The sequence below is a fragment of the Podarcis liolepis genome, assembly GCF_965112155.1.
Source record: "Podarcis liolepis genome assembly, chromosome: Z".
NCBI classification, from domain to species: domain Eukaryota; kingdom Metazoa; phylum Chordata; class Lepidosauria; order Squamata; family Lacertidae; genus Podarcis; species Podarcis liolepis.
This window is the reverse complement of record NC_139570.1, coordinates 31,002,823-31,027,518: the sequence shown is the minus strand read 5'-3', so window position 1 is coordinate 31,027,518 and position 24,696 is coordinate 31,002,823. Positions and strand designations below refer to the sequence as shown.

Genomic DNA, 24,696 nt, shown 5'->3' with positions numbered 1-24,696 from the left:
TTTGTCTTCAGACAGTTTTTTCAGATTATGTGGCCAGCATGACTAAGCCATTTTCTGGCGAACCAGAGCAGCGCATGGAAATGCCATTTACCTTCCTGCCGGAGGGGTACCTATTTATCTACTTGCACTTTTTGGTGTGCTTCCGAACTGCTAGGTTGGCAGGAGCTGGGACCGAGCCACGGGAGCTCACCTCGTCACGGGGATTCAAACCCCCAGTCTTCTGATTGGCAAACCCAAGAGGCTCAGAGGTTTAGACCACAGCACCACCTGCGTCCCTAGGAGAAAGCGAATAGAGGAAAAATCCCCCTGCCTCTCAGAACACTAAGGTTTGTGGACATCCAGAGAAGCTGAATGTTGGAAGCTTCAGGGCAGATTTTAAAAACGACTTCTTCAAGCAGTGCAGAGTTAAACTGTGGAACTTGCTCCCTCAGGAGGCAATGATGGCCGCTAGCTTGGATGACTACAGCTGGAGGCAGAAAGGCATCTGAATCCCAGTTGTGGGAAACTGCTGGAGTGAAGAGGCTGATCATCAGCTCCCAAGAGTGATGGAGAAGCAGCTGACCTCCTGCTGTTCACACACACAAAGATCTAACCAGTGCTGTTTTTCTAGAAAAAGAAGTGCTGGAACTCACCTTGAACACCTCCCTCATTCTCTTAGACTGGCAATGGCACCCACCTGAGAGGGGCCAGACCCAAGTTCCCACGAGTTCCCCCTGAAAAGAAACACAACACCTGGACATAACCATGCTGTTATGTGGTGTTGCTGCCATGGACCATCTGAACGAAGCTCACAGAACATATTTGGGAATCCCTGGGTTAGACTAAACCCATTACAGGGCAAATGAAGGATGAAGAACAGATGCTTACACTTAGAAATAATTAGGCAATAACAATGCCATGAAAGAAACCAGCTCTAGATTAGAACATTTCTCTCTTATACCCATGGACCCAAATTCCTTCCTGAAAGATGAAAAAGACCACCCTTAATTAGAGATTCAGGAATGCTTTCCTCTCTGTTGATTCATTAACCTTTCATCCCTACTTTTTGTAATTTCCCTGCCTAGAGTTTTCAGTGCCTGTTTTGTTTTGCTTTCTTTTCTAACAAAGCAGCACAATAATGGTATTTAAACAAGTACTGTGACAAATCCAAAGTTTGCCCCAAAACTGTAGCCCACGTCATTTAGCTCTGTCCCTCCTCCTCCATTGTTCTCCATACTCTTATTATAAATATCTGTCACTCTGGCTTTTCAGCATCTGTTTGGGACTTTGGGAAAGGTTTTATTTCTGCATTTGACTAGCTTTAAGCATGTGATTTTAAACTGTTAGAGAACACACAAATGCCTCCTGGTAAAGGAAAAGTCTTTGATGTGGCTTAAAAGCACCTGGCATCTTTGCAAGCTCTGTAAAATAATGACAGCAATAATGCTACAGTTCTAGAATGAGTTCCTAACACAACAGTGAACCTGCCTCCAGAGCTAAGTAATGGGTTTGGGCAGCGGTTTTCAACCAGTGTGTCATGGCACCGTGGGCTGCCTTGAATGATAGTCAGGGGTGCCGTGGGCAACACTGGCCTCCGTCCCTCTTTCCCTCTCTCCGCTGACGCCCTCTCGGGTCTCTGCCTCCCAAAGGCTTGCACAACTGTTTGTTGCAGCAGCCCTGGCTAGAAGCTCCCCAGGCGAATGGTGCCTCTGGGGCTGGCTGGGGGTGCTGGCTGCCAGGAGCTGAATAAGCAAGCAAGTGGGCGAGGGAGCCCAGCCAGCGAGTTTACCAGTCCTTGCTGTTGGGAATGGACAGACAAGTGGGAGGCTGGGTAGGCAGGTGCTGCACTGGATTTTATTGTGCTTGCTGTGTCTGAAGCCTGCCTGGAAGCTGAGTGCCCAGTGCTGAAGGGAAGCCTTTCTGCCACGCAGGCCCGGCAGCGCCCATTGCTGGCCTCATGTTCACCTTTGGCAAGTCTCCATTGGGACTCTAAGGCTGGAGGCATCCTCTTCCCAGGCCCCTGGGGGAAACAGTGTGAGCTCTCTTTGGGGCAGGGGGGCAGCTCAGAGATAAGGAGCAGTGGCAGTGGCTGCCTGTAGGACTCCCAAGGAGAGGGGAAAGGAGAGGAGGCTGAAGGAACCCTCCACAAGGGAGGGTGTTGAGGAAAGGGTGAGAGGCTGCTAGCTCTGCAGGCAAGGGGTGACATAACTGGGCTTCTGAGTCCAACAGGGGTGCCGCAGAAAGAACGTAGCTGGTCAAGGGAGCCATGGACTCAAAAAGGTTGAAAACCTCTGGGTTAGGGGATAGGAAGGAGGTATAAACAAAGAGGTAGAATTGGGTTAAATTCATGTGTTTCTCACTTAGATCTTGCAATTAACAAGTCACCTCAGGCTGGATCTGAGACTCCTTAAGCTTCTGGGTGGCTGTATGGCCCCAGCTATTATGCTGAGTGCTAGCCTCCAAAAATCAGCACCAGACCCTGGACTTGCATGTCATAAGAATATAAGAGCCTGCTGGATCAGGCCAATGGCTCATCTAATCTAACCCCTTATGGGAAGCACATAAGCAGGATCTGAGCACAAGAGCCCTCTCTACCACTGTGACTTCCAGGAACTGGTATTCAGAAAAATGGCTACCTGTGACCATGAAGGCATAGCATGGCCATTGTGGCTAGTAGCCATTAATAGCACTCTCCTGGCCTTGAAGTAATCCACCTCCCTGTGTGGCTGAACTGCCCCTGGTTTGAGTGGACTTGTTCTGATTTTCTCTAAGTTTCCCCTCCCTTGTCCTACAGACATTTGCTAGGCAGAAGGAGCTCTTCCCCTCCCTATTGACACATGTTCACCTCTGTCGATAATATTTTTACAAGCCGCCCCAGTTTCCAAGTGGTGAAATACTCCAGGGGTTCCTTGGAATGAAGATCAGCAGAACCTGTGATGTCTTTAGGATACGTGGTTTTATTTGTACATATATACAGCCTGAGCATCAGACAGAGGGGCTCACAGCATTAACACCCAATGAGAACTTGCTCCTCCATTAGTCATAGCTTTGGATCCAGCACAGAGCAAGCTGTGTTTCCAGCTTCCAGCCTGCTTCCAGCTCAGCTCTCACACAACTAACTGCTATCCAATTGTCATTCTACCATCAGCCGGAGGACCCCAAGAGTCACAGCTCTTGCAGCCCAGCTCATCCTTTTGGGATGCTGATCCTGGCGCTTAACTACTCAGCCACAGCTATTGCCTAGACAAAAGGGACTGGTTTGTTGAGCTTGTTCTCATACCTTTTTCACTCACCTCAAATACGGGAACCCCAGAGTTGGAAGGGACTCAGGGCATCATGCATACTGTTCCCCGAAACCTGCATCAATATTCACTCTAGTTTGATGGGATACTCTTCCTCCTAGCTGGGCCAACTCAAAGTAGTGAGAGAAGACGGAGACGCAGACACGCTGGAGCATGTCAGCTCCTTACATTTCGAGAGCATGTATCAAAGCACTTTGCAAATTTGAAGTAATTAAGCCTCATTAGCTCAAGGACAGTCATTACCACTCACTCATAATTCTTCAAGCCATTGTGTGACTCTGACAGCAATGAGGCAATGAAAAACCATTAGAGGCAAATAATATGAGCCAAATGCAGCCAGGGTACGTCTTGTTCTGGTCCCTCTGTTTTCCTATCCATGCCCACTTTGGGCCCTCCAGGCCACTGTAGGCATCACTCACCTGTTCCAAATCTCACACTATCTTCCAAGATAAACTGCAGAATAGCTAAGTGGCCTCTGTGGTTAGCACACAGTGGTGAATTGAGCAAAGCTGAGCACAACAGCAACTCTCCCCTCCTGTGGTTTCTGTGAGAACAACAGAAGAGATGGTGAGAGCAGGCCAATAGCCCATCTAGTCCAGCATCCTGTTCTCACAGTCATTGACCAGATGCCCCTGTGAGAGGCCAAAAGGCAGGATTCAAGCACAAGAGCAATATCCCCTTCTCCACAACAGTGAGGGGAAGAAAGGCTCAGTTTGCAGATGGCAAATGTTTGCTCTTAAAAATAGTCTCACGTACAGCCCATGTGCAGCAGACTTTGTCCATTATTGGCAACAGGCCCATGCAAGGACAGGGAAGCTGGGTACCCTTGCCCCAGGCCTCAGAGGGCTAAGCCAGGCAGGGGTCCCCACCAGGGACCAGCTGCTGCTTCCCCCCTTTTTTGTTTGAGTTTATAACTTCATTCTAACAAAACTCCGGCCTGGGCCTCAGACAAGCTCTGCACAGGTTTGATTGGCAGGAGTTGGTTTTGACAGAAACGAGAATCACATGCGCTGGAACTCCATTCCTTAGACAAAATTCTAGATCAAGATGACTGTCATCTTAGCCACTGATTCTAGAAGGCTTGACATCTAAAAGTTGAAGGGGACACAGGGATCGATCAATACCAAGTAGTTGAACCCTTCCAACTGTTCCCTTATGCAAGAAGCACCTCAGTTTTCTTTTATTTTCTCATTGAATCCCTAATATGTGACGAGCTACCTTGTTATGAATAAGAAATATACAAACCTTGTGTTTTCCAAGTTCTTAAGTCTGTCTGTAAAAACTGGTTCCTTCACAGAAAAGTAGCCACTTGCCTCATCATAGTCTGGATTTGGCCCTCCTAGTGGATGCTCCTAGTAGCTTTGCAAACCTCGCTTTTACAGATTTTCTCTCATATGTATATAGATAGATAGATAGATAGATAGATAGATAGATAGATAGATAGATATAGATAGATAGATATAGATATATATATTATAAATTACATTTCAAAATATTCATTTAAACAAACTTAAATCAATGACTGCCCTTCTTCTCTTTCCATGGTTCATTTTGCAATCTATATATATTTTACACGAACTATATATTTTACTATATATTTTACATGAACTAAGCCATTCATTAATCCATTGTTACATCCATCAAAACTTATTTACACCGTTGAATTAATGTTAATGCTACCAGCGTTTTTAAACGAACACAATTTTTACCCATATATTCAGTAAACATTTTCCAGTCTCCTTTAAACATGCATTCTTCTTGTTCTCATATTCTATACGTTAAGTCTGCAAGCTGCGCGTATTCCAACAGTTTATGTTGCCATTCTTCTTTGGTTGGAACCTTGCTCATTTTCCATTTGGGGGATAACAAAACACGGGCCGCAGTAGTAGCGTATATAAATAGTCTTTTTTGACACCTGGGAATTTCCCTCTGAATTATCCCCAACAAAAAGGACTCTGGTTTTTTTGGAAATGTACTTTTCAACATTTTTTTCAATTCATTATATATCATTTCCTGCTTTTACAGATTTTCACCCTGCCACCCACCACAGCTTCCAGCCATTAAAATTCTGCCCATCTCCGTAAACTTAAAGGAATAAGCTGACACCATGAAATTTGACACGAGGACCCAATACCTCCCCCAATACCTATCTAGTCCAGTTCTTTGTTCCATAACACACCATAGGTAATATGCACATACTTAGCACTTCAGCTTTCAAATATAAGGAGATATTTTTATTGTTCAACATAAAGCTGAATATTCCAAAGCTGATGTTTCTATTTAAAAAAATAGAATTGTCTTTTATATTTTTTATGATGTTTTTAATGTCTGTGTTTGTTTTGGGTTTAAAATATTGTAGGTTGGTTTCAGCTGCCGTGGGGAAAAGCAACTAATAATTTTAATCAATCATCATCATCATCATAACTAAAAATCACAATGATTTTAATGGAATGGAATTAAAGTGTGGAAAAGGTCCAGTTTACTTCCAGGACATACCCGAGCAAGTGGTTCTCCAGGAGCTATCCTTGGTGCTAAAACAACCAAGCCATATTTACTGCTTTGCTCTGTGGTCTCCTCCACAGGATGAGAACAGGACACCTCTGGCCAGCTTGTGAAATGTTAACATGGGGTCTGAAATGCATGCCATGCGGATCTCTGCACATCAAGCTGTCTACTTCAAGCAACAGCTACAAGAGAAGGGTAAAAAAAAAAAAAAGGCTGCAAAGTGTGTGCTGCTTTATTGGATTTGTTCCAGAAGAACATAAGAGTCACGCAGGATTAGAATAAAGGTTCAACCTGATCCAGCACTCTATTTTCAACAATGGCCAACCATGTGACGCTCACAGTAGGGTAGAATTCCTCCCTTTGCTTCTCCCTCTACAAAACTGCTGTAGCTCTACAGAAACTCCTTAGTTTGGGATTACTATGTACTGTCCTGATCACCTTGGCTCAAAAAGGATCTTGTATAGTCAGAAAAGGTTCAGAAGAGGGCATCCAAAATGTTAAAGGGGATGGAGTGACTCACCTGTGAGGAAAGGTTACGGAGTCAAGAACTTCATTGTTTAAAGAAAATTCAAGTAAGAGGTAGCAGGATGGAAGTTTATAAAATTATGCACAGAATGGAGAAGGTGAGTAGAGAAAATCTTTTCTCCTCTTGTAACAGAAGAACCATGGACATCCAACAAAGCTAAATGTAGGAAGATTCAGGACAGATAAAAGAAAGTTATCCACGCAGCAACTATGGAACTGGCTCCCACAGGAGGCAGTGATGGCCACCAATGTGGATATATTTTAAAAACGTTTAGATGAATTCATGACACAGAGGACGCTCAACGGCTGCTAGCCTTGATGGCTCAGCTCTGCCTTCAAAGTCTGTGGCAAAATGCTGCTAGATACCAGTTGCTGGAATCCACAGGATGGGAGAAGACTGTTCTTGCGTTTGAATCCTGCTCGCTGGTTTCCCACAGGCATCTGGCTGGGCTCTGTAGAAAGAGGATGTCAGAGTAGATGGGCAGCTGGTGTGTTAATGAAGTGCACGTTCTGATTTAAAACAATGAATAATCTGTACAGATTTAAATTATTTATCCTGATTTTGCAAGCGATGAAAAAGAGGGCAAGCAGCTTGCATCCCACCATTTGGGCATTTTTCAAATCTCTCTCTCTGGCTTCTGATATTTAGCGAGCTGCTTACAATATCGTATTTCCAGTCAAAAGTAAAAGAAATCCTCAGGCAAGTGAAATTCTGTTCTGCTGTCCACTTCCCCTATCCCATCCAAAACAAAGTCTTGTTTAAAGAATTAGCAGTTGAGATGCCATTGTTGATTTTAACAATGTGCAAATTGTAAAAGAGGCTGTTTTACCTATTCATTGAGGGGCTGGAATATTTTTTTTTAATGTTGCTCCCCAGATTGATGTACAGTGCCTTCCTAATATCACAACCTGCCAATAGTGGTGAAAATTGTAGTTGCTGATAATAATGGCAAAATCAGCTACAGTGGTACCTCGGGTTAAGTATTTAATTCGTTCCGGAGGTCCGTTCTTAACCTGAAACTGTTCTTAACCTGAAGCATCACTTTAGCTAATGGGGCCTCCTGCTGCCGCCACGCCGCCGGAGCCCAATTTCTGTTCTTATCCTGAAGCAAAGTTCTTAACCTGAAGCACTATTTCTGGGTTAGCGTAGTCTGTAACCTGAAGCATATGTAACCTGAAGCGTATGTAACCTGAAATGTATGTAACCCAAGGTACCACTGTATATAGATGTGCATTTTGTTTGGATCCAGCTAGCTCAGTGACTGCCAAAAGTCTTCCTATTCATATGTAGGGTGATCAAGGGCCCTTACTTGCTAGATCATCACCTTGTTGTGGTGAGTGGGCTTTCACGTTCCTATGACCCTTGTGAGAGAAGCTGTTGGAAGCCTTGGGCTCCCAGCAGGGTCACGCAAGGCAGTAAGGTCAAAGGGGAGGAGCTAGGCAAATAAGGATCCAAGAAGTCCACAACGGAAGAACAGGCAGAAGATAACAAGTGGCATGTTACAACAGCTGTGAAGGCGGATGAAGGCTGCAGCAGATAGGAATCTACCAGTCATCGTGATACTCATGCCATCGGAATAGAGCCTTACTGCAAAGACTGTGTCATGGTCAGCACACACTGATCTACACACATAAAACAAATTCACGCACAGGCATATTTCAAAAACCCATCCCAAACCCCCCAAAGTCCCATGGTGATTGGCAATGGTAATGCGGGCAGGACCATGAAATATGGAAGCCCCTAGTCATAAACCGGCACATGGGCGGTGAATACAGATTCAGTTGTTCTGACTCAAGGAATGAAGTGAGCAGCTTGATAGCTATATCCATGACTGAGCAGCCCTTTTTAGCATACACTCTGCTCACCCTGAAAAGGGGGAGGGGCTAGAAAAGGTGCCCTAAACATAGTCTGCCCCCCCCCATTTTTCTTGACTGGGTTACCACACCCCATGGGGTCAGCACCCAGCAGTCATAAAAGACAATTGAACTTTTGAACATGGAATATAGACTTTGTTGGATAACACAGGTACTGAGCATCCTGAACTCAGGACAGCCATCATTGCAAAAGAATTGTGATGTTTTAATATTGATATTACAGTGCTTCGAGAAACTCAAAGAAAGGGATAACTGAAGGAAGAAAATGGAGGCTACACTTTCTTCTGGAAAGCTCTACTTGAACGAAAACATTGAATACATGGAGTAGGCTAAGAGGCAGCAACTGGCCCAAGCTCATCTAGGGAACTTCATAGTAGAGTGAGGATTTGAATCCTGCACTCCCAGTCGTAGTTTGGCACTCTAACCACTACACAACACTTCTTCACCCTAAGGTCCCATGGTGGATATACATTAAAATACAATATTTAAATGAACAACTTGAAACACCCTGCAATCATAAAAATAAAGTGGGCCCTAAAAACACACATATTGGAAGGAAGTGTTTCTCTCAATTTATCAGTGCCAGCTTTTATAGGCAAGAAGTGGTTTAGAGCTCTGTCTCTCCTTGTTTCCAGCCAAAAAAAATGAGCAGGCTTTATAAAAACCCAAAGTAATCTTTCTGTTTATATTTGAAATACTCAAGGGTTTAGGGTTTGTTTTGCTTTTGGTATGTTCTGGCACTCGTATTGCTCTATCCCTTGTGAACTAAATATTTTTTTACAAGAGTGTCATTTTAGATTATGTTTTACTAAGAACATAAGAAGAGCCAGCATCCTGATCTCGCAGTGGCCAACCAGATGCCTGTGGGAAACCAGCAAGCAGGAATCAAGCTCAAGAGCCCTCTCCTCACCCACAGTTTCCAGTGATGGATTCAGAAGCACTGCTGCCTCCAACCATAGAGAAAGATCATAGCCATCCTGACTAGTAGCCATCAACAGCCCTCTTTTCCATTAATTTGTCTACTCCTGCTTTAAAGCCATCCAAATTGGTGGCCATCCTAGCTTCCCATGGGAGTAAGTTTCATAGTTATTTATTCATTCATTCATTCATTCATTCATTCATTCATTCATTCCCCACCCATCTGGCTGGGTTTCCCTAGCCACTCTGGGCGGCTTTCAACAGAACATTAAAAACAGAATAAAACTTCAAACATTAAAAGCTTCCCTAAACAGGCCTGCCTTCAGATGTCTTCTAAAAGTCTGGTAGTTTTTCTCTTTGACCTCTGGTAGGAGGGAGTTCCACAGGGCAGGTGCCACTAGCGAGAAGGTCCTCTGCCTGCAGGGGCGCAGACTTATAAAAAATATTGGGGGGGCCCGGGAAAGCTCATGAATAATAAATAAGCTCATGAATATGCAGATAAAGTGGCGCCGCCTCCTCGTGAGCGAATAGGGGAGAGCGTGCTGCGCCTATTAATCAGCTCCGAAGGAAATTGGGTGGAGCTTTTGCTCGGAAGGGAGGGCAGGAGGCATGCAGCCCGACCCTGTGCATTTTGGGCTGGGGGAGGGGCGGCGGTGGCACTCTGCTGGAGGGGCGCCCGAGATTATTGGGGGGGCGGAGCCCCCCAAACGAATTTTTGAGGGGGCTCGGGCCCCCTCAGGCCCCATGGAGTCGGCGCCTATGTCTGCCTGATTCCCTGTAACCTCACTTCTCGCAGTGAGGGAACCGCCAGAAGGCCCTCGGAGCTGGACCTCAGTGTCCAGGCTAAACGATGGGGGTGGAGATGCTCCTTCAGGTATACTGGATGCAGGTGATGGGAGAAAGGCAGGACACTCCAAATGCTGAATACATCTAAATATAACTTTAAAGCAGGATATTAATTCATTAAATTAAATAAGTGCATTTCTATTGTTATGGGTTTTCTGGGGACAGACTAGATGATACTAGTTCTGCTTGTCTCACAGGCACTCTGCTAGGGAGTCTGACGTGCTAAAATACATGGTTTTTCTCAAGCAAAAAGGCTTGACCATCAAGACCAGGGGTCAGCAAACTTTTTCAGCAGGGGGCCAGTCCACTGTCCCTCAGACCTTGTGGGGGGCCGGACTATATTTTGAAGGGAAGAAATAAACGAATTCCTATGCCCCACAAATAACCCAGAAATGTGTTTTAAATAAAAATACACATTCTACTCATGTAAAAACACACTGATTCCTGGGCCATCCGCAGGCCAAATTGAGAAGGCAATGGGGCCAGATCTGGCCCCTGGGCCTAAGTTTGCCTACCCATGATCAAGACCCTGACTCTCCACAGGGCAGCCATATCTTATTTTAGCAAATGTTTCCATCTGCCTGACCCCTGTAATACATTCCACATAAAAACGCTAATTGCGGGCTGGTGTCGCGTGCACACAGCATTACCTGCTTCACGGAAGCCTGTTACTTTCAAGACCCTGCGGCTGATTTGGGGCAAGTTGTGCAGTGTTTGTTGGTCCAGTTTGGAGGTTCAGCTACTCCAAGCCGCATATTCATTGGCTTTTTGGGGGCTCTGTGCATTGGTGAATGCACTGGAGGCTTGGCAATTTCACCTCATGCAGGCTTGGGTATTAAGGATATTACAGATATTACCTCAGGTTACATATACTTCAGGTTACAGACTACGCTAACCCAGAAATAGTACCTCGGGTTAAGAACTTTGCTTCAGGATGAGAACAGAAATCCTGCTCTGGTGGCCCAGCGGCAGCAGGAGGCCCCATTAGCTAAAGTGGTGCTTCAGGTTAAGAACAGTTTCAGGTTAAGAACGGACCTCCCAAACGAATTAAGTACTTAACCCGAGGTACCACAGTACATTCTGCAGGGATTGTTTAAAAATTAGAATTCATTCTCCCAAGACAGATCAGTCACACTGAGGCACCATCCTGACATTAGCCCCTTCGCCTCACAACAGCCCTTGCCCAGTCTGTGACACCCATAGGTTCTTGAAAGTGAGGCCTGATATAGGCGGCCCACTCTTGAGTCACGTGAATGCCCGCCCTCTGTCCAGGCACCAGTTTACTTCTGTATTGCGGAAGGTCATCTTGGCATGTGGGGGCAACCCGAGGCCTTTCTCTGGGCACTCCTTCCACATCGGGGCTACCACATTCGCTGTGGCCTGGGGCTTGGATCCAGACCGCATCAAGGCGATGGGCAGCTGGCGCTCTAAGGCTTACAAAGGTTACATCTGCCCTGGTCAGCTTCAACTTACAGATTCCTCTTCATTTTCCAGATATTTCCAGCAAGTGGGTTTGGATGATCGGCCATGGAATTGTCCACAGGGCAGCTGCGAATCATTGGGACAAACACCTGAGCATCCACCCAAGAGTCCGCTTATACTGAATGGGTCAGTGAGGGATGCTTTGGAATGCTCTCCTGCCACAGTTACAATGAGCGATCACGGCTCATGGCCCCCCAGATGCCCTGCTGGTTCATCTGGATAAGAATGACCCAGTGGCCCAAAAGAGTATCAACCTAATCAAGTCATTGATCAAAGACATTTGAATAATTCGGACAATATGTCCTAATACTAGCATTCTTTTGTTGGAGCTTCCTCCCTGTTTGCTCTGGAAAGGCTTTGTAGCCTTCAGGTCCAATTACGACATTGCAAAAATCAACAGGGCAATTTGTAATGCAACTCTGTGTTTTGGTGACCGGGTGACCAAGCACTCGGACATTAAACCGTTAAGCTCAATGCTTTTAGTCCTGATTGTGTACACCTGACCCCACTGGGGAATGAGCATTGGTTGTGCGATGTGAAACAGGGCATTGAGAACTGGTTGGGAGACTTTTGAGGCTTTTTGGGTTCAGCTGTAGGCAGTCTTGGTGGTGAGACAGCAATTTTGCTGTCTCGGGTGGCAGTTTTAGGCCTTGGGCAGAAGCCTTTAGTCCTACAAGGAGTGACGTGGTGACTCACCCCTTTTGCGGCAGTGATATCAGAGTCCCCTTTCAAGGGTTAGTGAGGAAAGTCTCTGTCCACAAGCACACAATGTTGGGCCATAGGATTCCCCTCGGCAATGTGGAAAAGGGGGCCAGCTGTGTAAATGCACATTTTGCAGTGTTCCCATATTCCTGACTGATCCTATCTTGCCTCAGACCCCAACACGGGACTGAGAGGGATACATGCCCAGTGCCTAAGCCAAGGTTTCCTAATTCTGAAATTCAATGAAGTTGTGGCCAATTTTAATCCCAAAATATGTTGTCTGTGTTTTCCTTGATTGAGGCCTGGCTCCCAGGGGGTGGGGTGCACCTGGGCATGCAATGAAACACTCACATGTCTCTTTTAGGGAGTCAGGGTGCAACAAATTCATTGGACTAGATCAGGCTTCTCATTCTGGAGCACCATAGCTTCTGTAGTATCAGAATAATCTCCATCAGTGGTGTGAGGGTCCTGTATTCTACTTAGAATATGAAAGCCACTTAGCAAACAGCAAATCCAAGCCATGTCACAGAAGTTCATACCTTTTGCATTTCCCGCTCACACTTCATTAATTTGATGGGATGAATTAAAGTGTTCTAGTTACACTAATTAAATTATTGCTCTTGGTACACTTAAAATATTATTTTTGCATATTGTTTATTCATATCCAGATTATAATGGGAACACAGAACAAACAAAAATACATTTAAAAATTATGAGAAATGGCAGAAGACAATTAATATTGTTGTTTTCTGTTCAGACAAATTGACCCAGAAGTTAGTGAGCAGCCAAGAGAGGGAGGAGGCAAGGAAATGTGAATCCAAGGAAATGTGGGTCTAGGCTGAAGGTGGTGGGATATCTGAAGGACCTGCAAAAGCCTCCAAGGGCTGGCATGGATCTCCCAGTTGCCAGCAGGTTGCTGTTCTCAAAGCATCCTCTTGCCCCAGTGCATCTGAAGCTGACTTGTTAGAAGCAGCTGCAATTTAGTTTTTGTAGATGTAGATGGCCCTAACCACGCGGGAGATGGTTTCCTGATATCTCTGCATCAAGCCCTTTCTCTCTCTCTCTCTCTCTCTCTCTCTCTCTCTCTCTCTCTCTATTTTTAAACATATCATTTCCAAGAATCATTTAACATATTTTCTTATCTTGTACAATGTTTTGGACTTCCATCTGCCACATCTGAAGATTTTTCAATCTTTATCACTTTATCTACATTTCTTAATTTTTCTATTACTTTTAATCATCCTTAGGTAATAATTCTCTTCATAGTCTTCATTGCAATATTTCACACAGTCCTCCTTACAAAACTTCTTGCAGTCCTACTCACGTAATCTGTTTATTACAATTGCTTTTCAAATAGTTCAAATATTTACTCCAGTCCTCCAAGCCCTTTTTATATCAGCACCTGTAAGAAATCTGACTGCCATTTCCAGAACTAGTTGCTGATTCTTTGTTTTCTGTTTTCTGACTGGTTTGAAAAAGTGTTTGCGTGTTTTGTGATTTTGGATTTTCACACCTGTTTTTACATCTAGCTGTTAGCTGTTGATGTTTAAGTAAATAAATATACACTTGCTCATGTAGTTTTTGGTTCTTTTGCTTTGTGTTTCCACATCCTTATTGCAACTTAATTCATTTGTTTTCTTTTTCAAGCCCTTCAGATCAACATAGTCACAACTAACCTTAATCACATCAGTCTCCCCTCAAGGCCTTTGTTATGTGCCATCCCAATCTCTGAGCAGCAAGAGACTCCAGGGGTCCCAAGCACTTACCCAGTTTCCTTGGAATGCAGGGAATGTGGTATCTTTAGGATATATGGTTTTAGTTGCACACATATATATAACCTGAGCCTAAGATGGAGGTGCTCACAGCATTAGCACCCCAACAGATCAGGGGTGCCATATTGCCCTCAGGATTGTGGGTGCCCACTGCCGCAACGCAGTTGTGCAACATCACATGCGCACACTTACACATAGTGTGTGTGACATCACACATTCTATGTGCAGGTGTGTGTTTGTGAGGTTGCACGTCCACGTTGTTGCTGCCAGCAGCGGCTCTTCTTCCTCCTCCTCTCTGTAGCCAGCAAGATATGCTTTTCCATGGGGAGCAACTTGGACTCAGAGTTGGAGAGACTCTGCCTCTGTGTCCGAGCCTTGCTTGCTGGCTGTGGAGGACAGAGCTGAGTTGCCTCTCTCTCAGAGGCAGCGCCGCTGCTGCCTGCTGGCTTTTCTCACGTGCCCAGCCTCCACAATTATATTATTGTGGGTACCCAAGCAGCCACGTCAGTTGGCTCCTGTGCAACACATCATGCTTCTCCATTAGTCACAGTTTTAGATCCAGCACAGAGCAAGAAGGTCTCTGTGTCTCTGGCTTCCAGCCTGCTTCCAGCTCAGCTCACACACATCACACTAGTTCTTGTTCTCCCAAATAAATAGCAGCTAAGTGACAAGGGTGGAGGAAAGGCCCACCCATTAGCCTGGAGGGCCCCATCACTCTGTTGTAGCTCTTGGGACCTGGCTCATCCTTTTGGGATGCTGATGAGGACATCTAACTGGCCAGCTACGATCATTGCCCCGCAAAGAAAATTGTTCTACTCCTCTTGTCAGATTCTAATCTCACTCAGTACAGGATCCAGAGAACTGGAAGGGACTCAGGGCATCAACCAGACTAACACCCACCCACCCCCTCAAACCTAGAAGAGTACTATTATCTAGCCTCACTGCTTTATTGTCAAGGGGAAAGTGTATGAAGGGTTTCAGAAATTTGGAGACAACAAGCAGTGTTAAGTTGTGGGTGAACATATCAGATGGCACAGCGATTCTTCTAACAGCTCTTGTTTATTCAGAGGCCAGAACAGAACTGAACAGCAACAGCTCAGCCGGCCTGCTTTTATAGGCAGCCGGCTGTCAACATTGTAGCAACAACAACCCAGGGTTTCTCACCTAAACTAACTGATGTGGACTTGAGTGAAAACTATATACATGATACTCCTGGTGGCCAGGGTGAGAACTTTAATACATAACAAACAGAATATTGGCAATTTGCCCTCCATGAAAAGATACCTGACAAACTACTAGTATCTAAAGGGCAGAGTTCAAATGACACCCTCCCCTACACACACACAGACACACGGAGACCATTTTAAACACATCCAATTGACATGCAATTGCTGGCGCGCAGATTGTTTTGGACCCAGAAGAAGGCCGAACGGGGCTGGAATGGGGGTGCGGGCACACTTATAGGCGCTCTGTCAATGAACATGAGGGCCAGGAAAGGCCTACATACACACACAATTATATTTCCTTTACAAATATTGAGGCACATGGTCACTCACTGTCACCAGTATATGCAAAGGTCTAGTTCATTTAAGACTATAAAGGTAAAGGTAAAGGGACCCCTGACCATTAGGTCCAGTCGCGGATGACTCTGGGGTTGTGGCACTCGATATAGAACCTTTATTTTCAGTAATGATGGAACTCACAGGACAGGTGGAGAACATTTTTGTTTCTATATACCTTTATTATTTGTAAAGATAAATCTTTGTATAACTTTTACTATCCCTTTTTATTGCTTTAGCATCCTTTTGGAGCTGTGCCGTATATCTTTGTACTTTTGTCCTTCCAGGCTGCGATGCTTTATTGTTTAAATTCCTAATTATTTATTTTCTTTCTTTTTCTGATGTTTGCACCCTTTTTTTACTGGTTTGTTAATTTTTTTTTTTTTTAAATACTATTTACTCAGGGCAAAAGCTGCTCTCTCATTTTTAGTTTCACATTCACTCTTTCCCACCAAAGACTCATTTTCTTGGCTGATGTTCAATGCTCTTTTTGAGAAAAGGAAGACAAGGGAATTATGTGTTCATTCAGTGACATCTTGACATTTATTGCTAACTAGGCAGCTCTCTCTATGTCATTGCTCTGGCCACTATCCATAGCAACCTTATATTTGAATATACACACAGAGATAGCTACCAAGCTGCAGAACATACAAGCTTTTTAGGTACCATTCCTATAGTTCTTTTCTGCCATACAATGTTGTAAGGAGCTTGATCAGCTGTTGGAGGAACAGATTTTCAAATCCCAGATAATTCATCCTCAATGTTATGTACTGAAGTTCTCACCCTGGGCCAGCAGGGGGATACTGTAGATAGTTATGCAAATAAGGGATCGAAAGTGACTTTCAGTGATTGGCTAGTTTTAGAAAGTTGTTACATTTACGTGGTACTGGAGCTCTATATAAGCAGGCTGGCTGAGGCCTTCAGTTCAGTTCTATCCTGGCCTGTGAATAAACAAGAGCTGTTTGAAGAATCGCTGTGTTGTCTGATATGTTCACCCACAACTTAACACTCAAGGCAAAACAAAAACAAAACCCTCCCAAACTCCCCCCCCCCATATATATTCTTTTCTCAAATTCCAAATGCATTTTGAGCATTGAAAGCAGGAGATAATAACATCATTGAGCACTTCTTTAATGTTTGACTTGCAAAACAGTAATAATTCACAACTATGGTTTTTTTTGCAGGGGTGGGGAGGAGATTAAGCGTTACACAGACTCATAAGAACATAAGAAGAGCTTGCTGGATCAGGTCAATGACCCATCTAGTCCAACATCCTATTCTTACAGTGGACAACCAGAAAAACCCACAAGCAGGATCCCGCCAATTGGTATTTGGAAACATCACTGCCTCCAGCCAGAGAGGCAGAGCATAGCCATCATGGCTAGCAACCCTCCATGGCCCTCTCCTCCTCCATGAATTTGTCTAATCCTCTTTCTAAGCCATCCAAGTTGGTGGCAATCTCTGCCTCCTGGGGGAGTGAGTTCCACAGGGTAACTAGCTCCTTTGGGCTCTGTTCTTGCATGCATTTGCACATGATGCAGTTGTATGCTCAAAGGCTTATTAAACACCAAGAAGCCTGAATCCAAAAAATAAAACTTCAGCTCACTTGCTTAGGTGACAGTATATTTCAAAATCTCTTTTTCTTCTCCTTATTCATGGAAATCCCTTGTTAAGTTCCTTACTTTGGTGTTCATAGAGAGGGAATCTCTGTTTAGCACTGCATGAAGAAGGGCTTTTATTTATCTGGGAAAAATTTCTGTGTCTACTTTCTCCAGGCCATGCATCATTTTATAAACTTTTATCATGTCTCCTTTTCATCTTTTCTCTAAACGGAAGTGTCCCAAATGCTACAACCTCTCTTCATTGGGGAATTTTACTTTAGAGAAAATATCTGAAATACTTAGCATAGTTTAGAAACTGTAGCCTGAAATCTTAACTTCACAAATAAGCACCTCAAAGCCCAGTATTATTAATAGAATTTGAAAAGGATGATCTTCTGCTCTTGCTACACTATCAGTTGCTGCACACATGCAGCGCAGAACTGCATTAGCAATATTGACTCATCTTAAGATTGCGATCTACAAAGATCCCTGTATTGCTGTCAAGCCTGGTGTCCCCCAACCTATATTTGTAACTTGGTGTGGGAAAGGCAAGTACCAAATGTCAACAGATGACATTTTTACATACATGTTTTCAGGTCAAGGAATGCAGTTCTGGGACTGCATGTCCCTTCTGCAAGATGGTGGTAAGGTTTTTGCGCAACACAGCCTCTGACTCTGCCTGTTTCTTGACTGCTTTCGATTCCTTCATGGTGCAGCATATGAAAATAAAGATGAGTCAGTCTAGAAATACATCCAGTCAAGAAATGAACCGACATGTGAAAAGGAAGAAGCTTGTGCATATAGCTCCATTTGTAACAAAATAAAAAATAAATTCAGTTTGTAATTATTGTCTGAATAAATTGTACTTTTAAAATGCCAGGCCTGATAATTCTATGGTAATCATATTATACATAATGCATTTTATGTCCTTAAAGTAGCAAAGTGACTTTTGATATGTAAAGAGGATTAAAAAAAAAAAAGAATATTGCATTTCCCCCCAAACAATTTCATTTCCTCCCAAAGAAAATGTTAATGGGTGGGGTAGGGGGTTAAAACAAGGTTTTCCCCATAGCTACAAATGTTGCATCTCTACTTATACTCCAATCTTTATTTCATGAGATACTATTACAGCTAAGAATAGAAATGCAGCATGAAAAGCAAAACCACACTACAAGAGACACCTAGAGTTGCCACCTTTGTTCTTGCAAACTACAAGATAGGACCGGGGGGGCGGGGGCTTGAGATTATTCCCCCCCCCCACCTGGTGCTGAAATTACTTCAAAGCAATTCATTACAATCCATTGCACCTCTGGACTATGTCTCTCTCTCTCTCTCTCTCTCTCTCTCTCTCTCTCTCTCTCTCTCTCTCTCTAACACACACACACACACACACACACTTGTAAATCTGTCTGTGCTTTGCTACCCTGAGCTAAGTACATTACCTTTCACACACCCTTCACACATATGCAGTATTATACAGCAAAGTTGCATCACACAGCCGTTTTTTTGCATTCACATTCACACAACCATTTTGTTGCATTCACACTGGATTTGCTTGAGAAAGCATACAAATGCTCATAACAAGATGAGACTGCACCATCATACTGTCAAAGCGCAGGAACAGATTTTTTTGCAGAGAGTCAGGAATGCTTGGTTCACGGCACATGTTTGCATGCCATTATTCAAAATTGCGCATGCATTGAAGATGATATACGTATTTCATTAAGAGCTGCATAAAACTTGTGCAAGAGAGTCAGGCTCTGGGACCCCTTCCAACCAGTGGAGCCTGGTAATTTGTACCAGCTCTCACACCCCCACAACCGTCAGTCCCAGTTATTACGGGTCATGTCAAAGTTTCAGAACATGGTTGGATCTCATGCTTCAGGATGAGCAAGGAGGATGAGTCTCCTGGAAAAGATTGTTGGCTGATTGGTTTCTTGGAACAAAGTGTGTGCTTTGATGAACGTGCCAGCCAGGTTCTGTCCCAATCATGAGTTCAGAAAATGATATGGGGAGGAGGAGGAGGAATGTATGGGGAAATGATATGATAATGAGGCAAGAGAAACAATGCACTATACACTGGCCATCCCATTGGTTTGCCTTTTATTTCATCATAGGAAGTTACATTTTCTTTTTAAAAAAATATTTAGAAACATGTGATTTGCCCTCTGCCTTACACGATCTGCACCCACAGCATTTTACAAGAACACCCTTTTTATAGGGTGATGCATAAATTAGTTGAATGATGTGGAAAGAATGGGGAGGGAGAGAGAATCTATCTCTCTTTCTGTCTGTTTCTCTCAGCATGAGAATGTAAGAAGAGTCTTCTGGATCAGACCAATGGCCCGTCTAGTCCAGCATCTTATTCTCACAGTGGCTGACCATATGCCTTTATGCAGGCTTTATTTTGCCTGGGTCAAAGACCCATTTTGGCACCAACTATGCATTTGCATACACACAGGCTGGGAGCCTCAATGGCACCCCTCTGAATACTTCACCCGGGGCAAAAAAACCCTAAACCCGGCTAGCCCCTCATAGCTACAGCTCTGCCTTATGCCACCCAAAGTGTCTTGTGTTTTGGTAATTTGGTTAAAGAATAAAAAGAGGATTCCCTGGATGCCAAGATCCAGGTTTGGGACAAGTACTCTTTGGTGAAAGAACCCCAGCAGAGCTTTAAAATCACAAACATGCAACAAAGTACAGCATGGAAATATAGGCTGTTAGAGCTTTAAAATATCCCCTCCTAATTCCTTTCCAGAGTTTCCCACTTCCCTTAATGTAGAAAGAGACCACACGTTTGGTAAGTTAAAAATGGTCTACTTGCAATCTCATCAAAGGTCAGATTCATGTGCTCTTCCATACAGCAGTAAGAAAAATTAGGCAGCAAAACTTAGGTTCCAAAGGTGGCAAATGCTTCTAAATTATTTGTATAGGAACATAAAGATGGCTTAAGTCACATGGCCTAAGACCTCACATGATGAAATATTGCTGGAAAGTGGGATAACGAGTTTTGTAGCCCTTCCTCCCAAGGTGGGGGGGGGTGACCTAGCTAAGCCTGGCAGGATAGCTTACTCTATGGTCTTAACTCTTCAAACCTTCAAGTTTGTAGGTTATACGAGGCTGGATTTATCCCACAGTACTTGTGAGAAACCCACAAGCAGGATTTGAGCTCAAGAGTCCTCTCTCCTCTGACCACGGAGGAAGGTTCATATGGGAAAAGGCAGTGTTGAGGCATAATGCTTTATAGGTCAAGGCCAGCTGACTGAAATATGCTCTCAGGTCATTCTGCACCATCTCCTAATTAATGCACAGTGGTTGGGACAGATGCTGCTATTATGCCATGCCCTTGCAACACAAATGCATATCAGGGTTGGAGAGGTGTTGGTTTAAGCTGGATTAATCTGTTAGGCCAGCAAAGGAGCCAAAAGTTCTGATAACATCACACACCCCACAGTTTCGGGCAAAGAAGGGAGTAATGTCAGCATGCTATGACCCTGTACAGGGCTGAGTACAAATTTATGGGGCCTGGCAATCCAGAAGGGGGACTAGGGCCCAACACTATTGTATATGTTTTCTGCAATTCTTAACAAAATTTCACATCCAATGCACACACGATTCTGCATAGTGGCTTGCAAACTTGCACAGTGAACTGAGTATTTCCAAGCATTTCCAATTCCATTTGAACATTCGCTTCTTTGCTTTCATAGAAACCAACTCCTAGGGGCCATAGGAGCTTTGCCACCAAATAAAATATTTGAGGGGGCTTGGGCCCCTCAAATTGATGAGCATTGCCATTCAAATGGTGTGTGTGCACTGTGTCATGTGATCGATTATGTGGGGCAGGGCTTCCCCCCAATATTTCATTCAAGTTGGCACCCTTGCTTGCTTTGATGACACTGTCTTGTCTTGGTAGGTTTTTGTAAGCAAACCCCTTGCAAAGTTGTGGTGTGAAAAACATTGTGTTGTATCACACATTCAAGACAAGCATTTAACATGTATGGTCAGCTCAGCAATGATCATGTGAGTGTTTATATTATTGATGTTAGTCATTAGGATCTTAATATTCTCAACAAGTACAAATATTGTATTTCTTATTAACATCAAAATGAGACTGCACATTTATTTTACATCTACTATAGACTTCATAATATTTTTAGTGGCTTCCTGATGTCATATACCTATTTCAACAGCCTCATTAGCTGTAGAGGTAAGATCTGCTAGCTTAGTGGATAATTCCTTTAGTTCATCCTTAATTTCATTTTTAAATGTAGCAAATTCTGATTTCCACTCTGCATCTAGGCCTCTCTAAAACTGATTGAGTAGATCTGTGAAGGGCTCACAATCCTCCCTTCAGGACTGTAAGGTCCCTTGTGAGAGAAACTGACTATTTCTGAAACTATGAAGAGATTATGAGTCATAAAATATGTCCCTGGAATGTTAATGGTTTAGGAAACCCGAGCAAATACAGGGGAGTGTGGAATACTTTGAGATAAGAAATTCCAAACTTCGCACTGTTGCGGGAAGTGCCTCAAAAAAAGAGCTTAGAGTTGCTTCCTTGCATACGTTTTTCAGTATTCCTCTGAGGACACCTCAAAAAGCAAGGGGAGTAAGTATCTGGGTTTCAACCCATGTCTCAATTAAGGAGGAAGACATCCTTCTGGACACACAAGGCAAATACATATTTGTTAAAGGAACACTGTATGGCTTAAAAATGACCTTAAGATTGGTATACAGTCCAAATAACAAACGGAAGTTTTGAGAGGTCTGTGGGGTAGCAACACAAGAACAGGACTTTTCTGTAGGAATGCTATACCCAGGGAGGTTTATGATCAAAGAATCATATAATCATAAAGTTGAAAGGGATTCTGGGGGTCATCTAGTCCAACCCCCTACAGTGCAGGAATCTCACCTAAAGCATCCGTGACAGATGGCCATCCAAACACTGCTTAAGAACCTCCAAGGAAGGAGAGTCTACCACCTTCAGAGGTCATCACTTCCACAATCAAACAGCTCTTACCATCAGAAAGCTCTTCCTAATGTTTAGTCGGAAGTTCCTTTCTTGTAACTTGAAGCCACTGGTTCAAATTTTACCCTCTGGAGCAGGAGAAAACAAGCTTGCTCCATCTTCCCTATGGCAGCCCTTATTTGAAAATGACTATCATATCTTCTTTCAGTCTCCTCATATCCAGGTTAATCATACATAGCTCCCCCAATCATTTCTCCTAAGGCATGGTTTGCAGACCCTTGATCATCTTGTTTGCCCTCCTCTGCACATGTTCCAGTTTGTCAATATCTTTCTTAAATTGTGATGCCCAGAACTGGACACAGTACTCCAGGTGTGGTTTGACCAAAGCATAATTGAGCAGAACTATGACTTCTCTTGACTTGGACACTATACGTAGCATTGAATAGCATTAGGGGTTTTGCTGCTTCATCACTCTGTTGACTCATTTTTTTGTTTTTTGTTTTGTTTTTTGTTTTAACATGTTGACTCATGTTAAGCTTGTGGTCTTGTAAGACTCTGAATCATCTTGGCTGCTCTCCTCTGCACATGTTCCAGTTTGTCAACATCCTTCTTAAAGGGTTGTCTTACTTTGTGTTTTATTTATCTTTGGGGAACCTTTCAGTTGTATGGAGTGGTAAGTCAACTTAATAAATGAAATGAAACTGAGGAAGGACTATAGTAGATGTCAAAGAGGAGGACAAGGTACATAGAGAAGGCATGTTTTCTCTAGAATCTGAAAATTGTTTTGTTTCTCTGGCCAGGTCCATTTTAAAATGGTTCCCGCAGGCTGAAAACTAACCGGTGTTGCTCATGTCATGCTGTTCTTTCACTTAAAATATATGTTGTCCTCCCTTATTTTAGATTCTCATCATCTCTCTCACATGCAAAGCTTAAATTGCCAAGTTTAAAAATTTTTTGCATAGCCAGCAGAGCTATTTGGGTGGGCTTAGCGAGACTTTATGCCCTTCTCCCTCTCTCTCCCTCTCTCTCTCTCTCTCTCTCTCTCTCTGTGTGTGTGTGTGTGTGTGTGTGCATGTTGTCCTTTTAATTATTGAAGAGGCTCCAGACATCTGGATCTGTGCAGTTTACTGGAAGCCAAGGACTCCACTGAGACGTGATATAATTAGACAACAGCTAGGTTACTTCAGGGCACCCTTTGCCCGAAACACTGCCAATGATGAAGAAGTGGGGGGAAGGGGGCAGAATTGCATCTCACTTCGGTATTACTTTGAATTTGCTAATAGGGATCAAGTAATTTGCCCTCACTAAAGGTATAAAAGAAGATAAAAAGGTCACAGTTTTAATCATGTATTTTAAATATGTGCACAGGAGCAATAAATGGAAATATTAGTCTTTTCGAACCAGGACAAGTGAAGGTGCAGTGCTTTGAAAAAGCTTCCAAAAATAATTATTGGGTTGCATCCAATTTTAGTCCTACTTAGAGGAGACTAATTGAAATTAAGGACAGGACTGACTTAGACTGCAGGGATGCCAGCTTGAATAAAATATTGGGGAGAGGCGTAGGTAAGCCCCACCCCACATAATAGGAATCCCTCTCTCATAACACTAGAACTTGAGTGTTGGAAGATTCAGGAAGACTTCTGAAATCAAGTTGTTCTTCCTACAGCACAGATTTGAGGTAAGGCATTCATTCCCACAGGAGGCAGTGATGGCCGCTGATTGCATGACATTAAGAGATTAGACAAATTCGGGAGAGGGGCCACTTATGAGGAGATTCTGATGAAGGCCGAAAACGGTTGGAAATTGAAGCCTTATGATTGTATTGCTGGAAAATTGACAGGATGGTTGCAATACCATCAAGTCAATGATGTTTTTAAAGAGGACAAAAAATTAGGATTTGAAGACAAAAAATCGAAATTTCAAATAGACATTATAGAAAGTAAGTCTAAACTACTTTCACTTGAGAGTCCACCCAGCTATCACTTGCAGAGCAATGAAGCTTTCTCCTGTCTCTCACCCAGGAATACCAACCACATAGGACTGAATCAGCCTCATCCTTTACCAGTTCTGGAACCCCATGCAGAGCTTGTCTGATGCCCAGGGTGGGAGTCTTGTTAGAATAAAGTTATAAACTCAAACAGAAAAGCAGCTGGTCTGTGACTGGCCAACTTAGCCCTTCAAGGCTCAGGGCAAGTGTAGCTGGCTGCCCGCACCCTGCACAGGCCTGCCCCTAAGTATGGGCATGAACAAACATCACAGAACCATAGGGCTCATCATCCCAACATAAAATAGTTACCTTACCTTCAAACTTCAAAGAGATTATAACCTTTGGCATCTCCCCTTTGGTGTTGACCCAATGGGGCCAGGCTGCTGTACCTGCTGAGGATAGTCTTATGAAGTCCTTGGGCTTCATAAGCCAGCATCTCCCACACAGCTCTTGGAGTTGCCACCTCAATGGCTCAGCAGCTAGGTGCAGTAAAAAGCTTCCTGACAACCCTGCAAGTGGCTATAGCTGCAAGTTCAACTGGTTAGGACTCACACAGACAGGGAAAATTCGGGAAAGCTATAAAGAGCCTCTCCCATTGGGCCTATCCTTACATTCCTGGGCATCACTGCTGGACTTCTTCATGCAGCACAGAGATAAACTATGGAGCTCACTCCAGC

The 24,696-nt window shown here is 43.8% G+C and overlaps 1 long non-coding RNA gene across 1 annotated transcript; it reads right to left on the bottom strand.

Annotated features, from left to right (window-relative positions):
* Positions 1 to 3,413: 3,413 nt before the first annotated feature.
* LOC310698378 lies at positions 3,414 to 24,431 on the bottom strand. The gene is made up of 4 exons (XR_014521477.1): positions 24,334 to 24,431; positions 6,307 to 6,763; positions 5,778 to 5,968; positions 3,414 to 3,825 (listed from the first exon to the last, which is right to left on the bottom strand). It is a non-coding gene; the product is annotated as an uncharacterized lncRNA (long non-coding RNA).
* Between the last annotated feature and the right edge of the window lie 265 nt (positions 24,432 to 24,696).